Below are 9,570 nucleotides of genomic sequence, written 5' to 3'. Positions count from 1 at the left end.
GTTCCGGTTTAATTACCTAGACTAGCAGAGATGTTTCCAGAGCACAGAGACCCGGCACCTTCTGCACAGGATGCCCTTGAACCTACAAAGCCCACTCTATCCTTTAGACTGCAGGACCTCCCGTACGGCCTGGCTAGTTCAGTTGAACTGCAGTCCACCAGGGACCTTGCTGTCCGTTTCTTAGTGGAACGTTCCTGGGGAGGACAGGCTCGTCTCTGCTCCTGCTCGCCGAGGTCCAGCAGCTTTAGCCCCTTTTCCTCACCTCGATGCTACCTGAGCACTAAAAAGCAGCTCGGAAATTGTTTTCCCCTTTAAGTGGGTCCCACCTTGACTCCGTGCAGCTGAGTTGTGCGGTCTGTGAGAAACAGGCTGAAATTGTGAGATTGGGTTCAGAAAGGTGGGGTTTTTTGTTGTTTTTTTTAAAGATTTTATTTTTCCTTTTTCTCCCAAAGCCCCCCAGTACATAGTTGCATATTTTTAGTTGTGGGTCCTTCTAGTTGTGGCATGTGGGACGCCGCCTCAGTGTGGCCTGATGAGCGGTGTCATGTCCGCGCCCAGGATCCGAACCGGTGAAACCCCGGGCCGCCTAAGTGGAGGGCGCAAACCCAACCACTCAGCCCCCGGCCGGCCCCTAGAAAGGCATTTTAATTAGTATGTTTACAGACAAAGCTCTAGTGACAAAGTAGACGCCACATGTCCAGAGCAAGGCTTGCTTAATAAGGGTCAAAAGAAAGGACGATTCCTAAGAATATAGGAAGAAACATTGCTTCTTGACAATTCTGACTCCCCGCTGACACGCGTACCCTAAATCTGGGCTGTTCCCACGAATTCATCCATCAGAAGGAATGCGCTCGGCAGTGACTGACGGGGGTCTGTGGAGAAGGCAGTGATGTGGCGGCCCCATTCCTCCCTTGTGCTGAAAGGCCAGCTGGAGAACAGGACTACAACACCACCGCAGACCTGTCAGTCAGGCATTCCGCTAGCTTTAGAACGCTCTAGAGCATTAGAGAAAGCCACCAACTTAAATTTAAAATGCCTGTGAAGCCTGGGTGGGGTACAATTGCCTGATGGCTCTGGCCCTTGACTCCCGGACCTTAGAAGTCAAGTGACTGTCCAGTGAAATGACTTCCAAGGTCCCTTCATTTTTACAAAATTACATTTACCTGGACACGTTCACAGCTGCTGATCATACACGCAGTAATGTGCCTGGAACAGCGTCCCTCTCCAGCCGAGGCCAGCGAGGTCTCCTCTCGCTCGGTCTCTGGGGAAACAAAGACTCTGATTGCTCAAAGCACAGCCCCTCCCGTCTTCCCCCCAACCAAGTTTGGTACAAGCATCTCTCCCCCAGCCCCTGACCCGCTCTTCCTAGATGGTTGGATTTGGTGACCAGAAGTGTCTTCTGCAACCCCCTTCTCAGCCCAGCTCGAGTGCCGGTCTCTCCCCTTGCTCCCTCTTGGCTCCACTTCTTCCTCCGTTCAGCCCAGACTCCGGGGTGCATGACGTCAACCACTTCCCTGCCAGCACCCCGGAGTCCTCACCCTCTGTCCTTCTGCCACATCCACCTGGTAGTTCCCCAACTTTGGATTCATCCAGCCATCCCAACCATCTGTCTTCTCGCCTCCTACACTGAGGCTGCCAGGATGGCTACAGGAAAACATGCCATCGAGGGGGCCGGGGCCACCGCTCATGTATCTCCTCCAGTCTGGGAAATGTATCCTCTGCTTCTGAAACTGACTTCCCTCACCTCCCCCGCTCCATGCTACTTCACACCTTCTCCGTTTCCTCAGGTCCCCTGCTCCCTCCCTGCCTCATCTTCCTCCCAGCAAATGACCTTGCCAGGAGGTCGAGGTTGACAAGGAGGCGCTGGTCGGGTGGGAGTAGGGAGGAAAGCACAGATGACTTCTGGACTCTCTTTAGTGGGTGTGCTTATGTACTAGTATTTGCAAAGTGATTCCGAAACTATTTGAGATGTCTTATGTGATCGGGCAAATGATTAAATGCGTTGATGTCAGGAGCCAGGGTTCTCACTCTTGAAGAAGAAACATACAAATATTTGATGGAGGGAAACAAGAAAAAACCTTGTGGAAATGGATTGGAATTGGAGATATCAGTGTAAACTCATGATTTCTAAAATATGTGTGTGTATATTCACATGTGTATATAAAAATTTGTATATATATTCAACTCTAGCCACTAAAAAGGTCTAAAATCAAATATACCCCATTAGCAATAAGCATATTTTACACCCAGATCTTGTCCTCTAACACCATTCCCCATCAAAAAGAAGCAGGGTTCATTACGGAAATGGCTGGTTTCAGGACTGGGGCAATGTAGACACGAGATGAGGAGCCTGGAACATTTTGCTACGCCAAAAAGTAAGAAAGTACTTAAAAAAAATGTGGGTGGCATTTCACAGGACGAAGAGCCAGCTTGAAGGGGCTGCCACCAGCCAAATCTGGGATCTTAGGCAGCAAGATGATTAAGAACATTAATAAATGATAACCCATTGAAAAAACTAGGAATGAATGAGTTCATTTTGATGAGAGAGAGAGAGGAGAGGAGGGCTCCTGCCGAAGCAGAATGAATGCTGAGTCAGCTGGCGAATGAGCAGGGCGTGCCGGAGTTGAAATTATTATTTTGCAACCATTATAGTAAAATGGCCCAGGCAAGAATCATCAACGGAGGCTGGATTTAGGAGGAACTATGATGAGGAGCAGGTTTTGAAGAGTCTCCATTCAGATTATTAGTTGAAAGGGAAAATAGGAACTGTATAGTGGGGAAATTGGACAACACCTTGACTGAGTGCCCACTCAGGGCAGATGGACATCAGAGGTGCCTTCTGATACGACGCCTGAGGACGCACCACTTACATGGTATTCTGGTCGGAAATGCATACCCTGAATCTAATCCTGAAGAAACATCAGACAAAGCCCAAATAAGGAACATTCTATTGAAAAGAAGAATCTAGACTCCGGCATCAGAGTGGGTTCAAATGCTGGCTCGACTAGTTTTATGACCTTAGGCAAGTTACCTTCCCAAAGACTCAGTTTCCTCGTCTGTAAAATGGGAACACTAGCAGGACCCGCCTTTCAGGGGTGTTGGGAGGACTGGACAAGAGAATGCACAGAACACCCCTAGTCAAGGGGCCTACACACAGAAAACACTTCAGCAGTGGTCAGCGGGCATGACTCTTGTCAGCCCCGACATCCTTTCATTTGTTCGTAGAGAAAAAAGTGCCCAGCTTCAGATTTAAGGCTAATCTCTCCATCTGTGCTTCAACTCCATCTCCCCACTTTTTCTCCAACTTTCCACATTGTTTCATTCCTTCTTCAGTGGTTCTCCTCTACCAGCAACTTCTCTGTTGCCTAAAATCATGCCAAGCCTCTCCCATCTTGAATGAAAACACAAAACCTTCGACCATGTCCTTGCGAACCTTCCATTCCTTACTGTCTCCACTTGCCCCTTCTAAACGTTCTCCCCTCCCTTAATCATAGCCACCAGTTGGGCCAGTCCAGTGGCATAGTGGTTAAGTTCACGTGCTCCACTTCTGCGGCCCAGCATTCGCAGGTTCAGATCCCAGGTGTGGACCTACACACTTCTCAAGTCATGCTGTGGTGGCATCCCACATACAAAAAATAGAGGAAGATTGGCACAGATGTTAACTCAGGGACGGTTTTCCTCAAGCAGAAAGAGGAAGATTGGAAACAGATGTTACCTCAGGACCAATCTTCCTCACCAAAAAAATAATAATAATAGCCACCATTTAGTGTAGCCCCACTGTGTGTCAAGAGCTTTACCTTACGTGGGAGATCGCTATTATGCCCCTATTTCACAGATGAGAAAACTTGGGCTCTGAGAGGATTTGAACGTCGATCTGCCTCAGTCTAGAACATTCCAACTTGGCAGCCATAAACCACAAGTGGCCATGGAGCACTTTAAATGGAGCTGGGCCAAATTGACATGTGCTGTAGGTGGAGATACAGGCTAGATTTCAGACTTGGTACAAAAAAGACTGCAAAAGATCTCATTAATGTTTTCACATTGGGACCGGCCCCGTGGCCCAGTAGTTAAGTTTGTGTGCTCCACTTTGGCGGCCCAGGGTTTCACCAGTTCAGATCCTGGGTGTGGACCTAACACCACTCATCAAGCCATGCTGAGGCGGTGTCCCACATAACAGAACTAGAAGGACCTACAACTAGAATACACAACTACGTACTGGGTGGCTTTGGGGAGAAGACGGAAAAAAAAAGATTGATAACAGAGGTTAGCTCAGGGCCAGTCTTTAAGGGAAAAAATATATATATTTTTTTTTTACGTTGATTACATGTTGAAATATTTTGGATATTTTCTGTGAAATAAAATATATTATTAAAATTAATTTTGCCTGTTTCTTTTTACCTTTTAATGTAGCTACTAAAAATATTGAAATTATATACGTGGCTGGCATTGTATTTCTACTGAACAACACTGTTCTAGAATATTCATCTCACAATGCAATATGGGCTCTTGTTTTCTGAGACACCACTTATCTTAGCTCCCTGAATGTGCCCCCGGGCTCTGCGGCTTTTCCCTGTGCACACCCTACGTGGATGAGCTGTGCCGACCCTTGGCATCTGTACACCATGGTGCTGGGTCAGGCCTCTGCTACGTCCAGACCATCCATCCAACTGTCTCCCCTCCATCTCCACTTAGTTCCCTTCTGTACCTCAAAGGCCACATGCCCAAACGGAATCATTCTGTTATCTTTTCCTTAAACCAGAGCCTCTCTCTGTGGTCTCTCTCTCCCTTTTTTTTTTTTTTTTTTCCTTTTTCTCCCCAAAGCCCCCCGGTACATAGTTGTATATTCTTAGTTGTGGGTCCTTCTAGTTGTGACATGTGGAATGCCGCCTCAGCATGGTTTGACGAGCAGTGCCATGTCCGCGCCCAGGATTTGAACCAACGAAACACTGGGCCGGCTGCAGCGGAGCGCGCGAACTTAACCACTCGGCCACAGGGCCAGCCCCTCTGTGGTCTCTGTCTTGATAAACAGTACCACCATCATCACTACCATGCTTATAACCCCAGCGTCACTCGAGTCCCCCAGCCCTGCACCTGCACATCCAGGCAGAGGCCACATCCTATTGACTCTACCTCCTAAGTAAATCCGTAAACTCTCCGCCCCCTTGATTCAGGTTGTCATTGTTCTCCTGAACTGTTAGATCTGGTCTCCCAGCCTTCAATCTTGAGGATCCTGACCTCCTTTGATAGAGCAGCCAAGAAGAGCCCATTAGGAGGCAAGTCTGATCACGTTGGTCCCCTTGCAGGGTGCCCTTGCCTCTCTTCTGCAGGACAGTCCATCTCTGGTATGGCCCTGCTGCCCCATCAGCCTCCAACTCCGAATTCCCGCTGTTCCCTGTGAATCCGGAACACAACTGCCTCTCCCCGCTCCCTCCACGCCTCGCCCCCGTTACTCTGCAAACACCTGTCATCGTTCAAGACTCAGCTCAGTTAGAAGTCAATTATGTCTCAGTTGAAAAAAAGACAGCTCCAGTGGTAGCCTGCTGTGCGAACTGGTCTTGATGCTGTTTCCAGGCAGAACTCACCCGTCCTTCCTTTGCCTCCCACACATTTCTACATCAGCGCCTGAAACACTGTGTGCGCCAACTGGTTTCCTTGTCTGCCTTTCCTAACTAGAAGGATTTCAACCACAATCCACAGGAGGAACAAAAGAGACTCAATCAGAGGGCAGATGTTTCTTGACATAAACAAGACGCCCAGTTGAAGGGCAGCTCCAGGACTGGCTAATTTGTTCAGCAGTTCATTGGCAGCATCCAAGATCCAGGCCTCAGCGTCTTCCGGCTCTGCACTTTCGGTGCCAACTTGGCCCAACTTTGTTGGCTGCACGGCTGTCGCGGATCCAGGCAAACCACCAGATCTGACGACACCCAGTGAAAGAGAACATCTGTCTTGCATGTCTTTCTTTTTTTTTTATAACCTTTTTATTCTGGTTTTGAATAGTATATTTTAAATATTCTGAATAATTTTAGATTTACAGAAAAGTTGCAAAGATAGAGTTCCCATATACCCCTCACTCAGTTTCAGTTTCCCCTGTAAGGTTACCATCTTACATGACTGTGGCACATTTGTCAAAACTAAGCAAACCTTGGTACGTTGCTATGACTTCACCTCCAGGCTTTATTTGGATTTCACCAGTTTTCCTTTAGTGTCCTTTTTCTCTCCCAGGATCCAAGTCAGAACATGAATTTCACTGTCATATCTCCTTAGTCTCATCTGGTCTGTGACCCTTTCTCAGTCTTTCCTTATTTTTCATGACTTCGACAGTTTTAAGGAGTACCGATTAGGGAGTTTGTAGACTGTTCCTCAGATTGGGTTTGTCAGATGTTTTTCTCGTGACTTGACTGGGGTGATGGGTGTTTGGAAAGAATACGATAGGGGTGAAGTGCCCTTCTCATCACCTTATATCAGGGCCACTTGCAGTCCACATGACATCACCAATGATAAAAAAATTTTTTACCTTTTATTACGGTAAAAACCATATAGGCTTATCATAGAAAATTAGAGAACCAGTTAAGCAAAAATAAGGAAATAAAAACAATATTCCCAACACCCAGAGATGATCATAGCTAACATTTTAATTTTTAATCTTTCCAGATCTTTTTCTCTTTAAAAAAAATGTATTTGGGACCAGCCCGCTGGCGCAGCAGTTAAGTGCACACGTTCCACTTCTTGGCGTCCCAGGGTTCACCAGTTCCTCAAAAAAAAAAAAATATTTTTTTTGCCAAAATGAGATCATACTGTATATACTATTTTATAACCCGCTTTAATGACCGGTCTTCATCTTTCATGTTTGTTTTCATTTTTGACTTATGTAAATAGACTATCTATTCAAAACATAATATTAAATTTTAAAAAGAAAGAGCAATTCAATCAATCTTCCCAATATAAAAAACAAATCTGGGGGCCGGCCCAGTGGCGCAACAGTTAAGTGCACACGTTCCACTTCAGTGGTCCCAGGGTTCGCCAGTTCAGATCCTGGGTGCAGACATGGCTCCGCTTGGCACGCCATGCTGTGGTAGGCGTCCCACATACAAAGTAGAGGAAGATGGGCACGGATGTTAGCTCAGGGCCAGTCTTCCTCAGCAAAAAGAGCAGGATTGGCAGCGGATGTTAGCTCAGGGCTAATCTTCCTAAAAAAAAAAAAAAAAAAATCTTGCATCTGTATATTCAAAGATCACACATTGTCTCAGAAAAATTAATGACAAAAAAAAAAAACTACACTAAGACATGGCTTAGTAAAGTTATTGAAATTCAAGGTGAAATTAAGTCTTCCAGGCAAAAAGATAAAAAATTTTAATATGCATACATTGAAGGAATATATGTTCTGTGATCCTTTTTCGAAAAATATACTAGAAAATGAACTTTAGTCAACCAAGAGATGAATGGAGACAACCAGACCAAAAGGACTCATAGAGAATATGAAAGCCATTTTATTTTATTTGAGGCCTGGGGCTTTTTAAAATGTGAAAATTTATTATTATAGAATGGAATGAAAATATTATAAACCTAGAAATGCATAAATTTTATTATAATAGTTGAGAAAAAAGGAGGAGTAAAGATGAAAAGTAGAGGGACCATGCCAATTTCATAAAAAGAAATGAAAAGCTGATAAATCAAGTAATAGAAGTATAAGTATATTTAAAGATATAAATGCAAACACTATGGAATACAACGCTGTGGATACTATGTGTAGATACTATGGAATACAAGAATACAATTACATGGAACCTGGAAGGTGGGAAGACAATGGAGATGGGGGCAGGAAAGAATTGAATATAAATTTACTTCAATATTGCTCAGAGTAGGGAGTCAATAGATACTGTCTAATAAAGACAGAACAAGGTATAGTATATAAAGTTGTGCTTACAAAAATAACTACTATATCTAAAATAGAAGTCTTCCAAATATACCCATACACTCATGAAGAAAATAGTTCATATAGTAAAAGTTTATTTTTAAGCTATCAACAAAAAGCTATTTTAAAAGTTTTAATCACGTTTTAAAAAATGTTGAGGCCAGCCCTGTGGTCAAGTGGTTAAGTTCATGCGCTCCACTTCAGCGGTCCAGGGTTTCACCGGTTTGGATCCTTGGTGTGGACATGGCACCACTCATCAAGCCATGCTGGGGCAGCATCCCACATAGCACAACCAGAAGGACCCACTAGAATATACAACTATGTACTGGAGGGCTTTGGAGAGAAGAAGAAGAAAAAAAGTTATAAAAATGTTTGTAAAGTATAATAGCAGAACTATGACCAAATATATTTGTCATAGCAAGAAAAAGAAATTGGCTAAATTCATCTATTAAAAGAAAATAGATTTTCCGATTGAATCACAAAATAAAACATACCAATTATATGACATAAACAAGAGACACATCTCAAACAGTAACTAAGAAAGGTTGAAAATGAAAGAAAGGGCACAGGAGCACTAGGAAAACGCAAAAGGGAACCACAGTCTAAGTATTAGATAAGACAGAATTCAAAGTCAAAACTGTAGGGGAGGAAGACAATTCCTTTACCCACTCTAGGTCCTTCTGGCTGACCTAAGAATTAAAGTGACACGAGACAGAATAACAAGAGAAAGTCAAACAAAGCTTCATAACACGTATACATGGAAGAAACCCAGGAAACTGGGTAACACGGCCACATGGCCAAAGCTCTTAGTTTAAATATCTTCAGCTAAAGACAAGGAGGATGTTGGGGGTAGTGATTTGGGATTTTAGAGAAGAGGAAGACAATTTACATGGAGATGGAAATGCAGATGTTTCTTAAACAAGTTTTTCTGGCTAAAAAATGGGTTTGTTGGTGCCTTTTTATTACACCTATTTTACATTATACTATAGTTATGTTATGGCATTAGCTCCATCCTGGAACAGGCCTCCTTTCTTTCTTTCTTTCTTTTTTTTTTTGTAAGAAAGATTGGCCCTGATCTAACATCTGATGTCAATCTTCCTCTATTTTGTATATGGGACACTGCCACAGCATGGCTTGATGAGCAGTGTATAGGTCTGCACCCAGGATCCAAACCCACAAACCCTGGGCTGCCCAAAGTGCACAAAGTTAACCACTATGCCACTGGGCTGGCCCGTGGAACAGGCCTTCTATGTTAAATTCTTTTAGGCAGTTTGAGGGAAGGTCAAATGTTCTTCTGAGCCTTCTGAGACATTATTGTCTTTAGCTTGAAATAATTTGCATACCAGAGTGGTGCCCCTTGGGGCAGCCTGACCTGAACCCCAACAGATCCCTCCTCTGAAACTTCTCTGGAAGTTTCACGTATCAAAAGCTGAGCAGGTAGATTGCTCCATCTCACTGAACATATTTCTCAGTTCTGATAATAGGTCATCCAGTTAAATTCATTTTAGAAGGTGGTGATGCAGATGGGCTCCCAAAGTTAGGCCTATATTGTGGAAGCAAACAATCAGGTATTTAATAAGAAGCATTTCCATGGAAACAAAAAGAAAAACAAGGTTAATGGTTGGAGAAAATTATAAGCCAGTTTTTGAGCCCAAGGG

General features: G+C 44.2%; 1 long non-coding RNA gene across 2 annotated transcripts; it reads right to left on the bottom strand.

Moving 5' to 3' along the window:
- Positions 1-403: 403 nt before the first annotated feature.
- On the bottom strand, positions 404-1,701 carry LOC138916581 (uncharacterized). Of its 2 annotated transcripts, XR_011423870.1 has the most exons (3): positions 1,357-1,701; positions 1,164-1,261; positions 404-631 (listed from the first exon to the last, which is right to left on the bottom strand). It is a non-coding gene; the product is annotated as an uncharacterized lncRNA (long non-coding RNA). The 2 variants fall into 2 exon arrangements; XR_011423869.1 differs by lacking the exon at positions 1,357-1,701 and having other exon boundaries at positions 1,164-1,299.
- Between the last annotated feature and the right edge of the window lie 7,869 nt (positions 1,702-9,570).

This window comes from Equus caballus, chromosome 12 (genome assembly GCF_041296265.1).
Source record: "Equus caballus isolate H_3958 breed thoroughbred chromosome 12, TB-T2T, whole genome shotgun sequence".
Taxonomy (NCBI): domain Eukaryota; kingdom Metazoa; phylum Chordata; class Mammalia; order Perissodactyla; family Equidae; genus Equus; species Equus caballus.
This window is presented reverse-complemented; position numbering and strand designations above follow the sequence as displayed.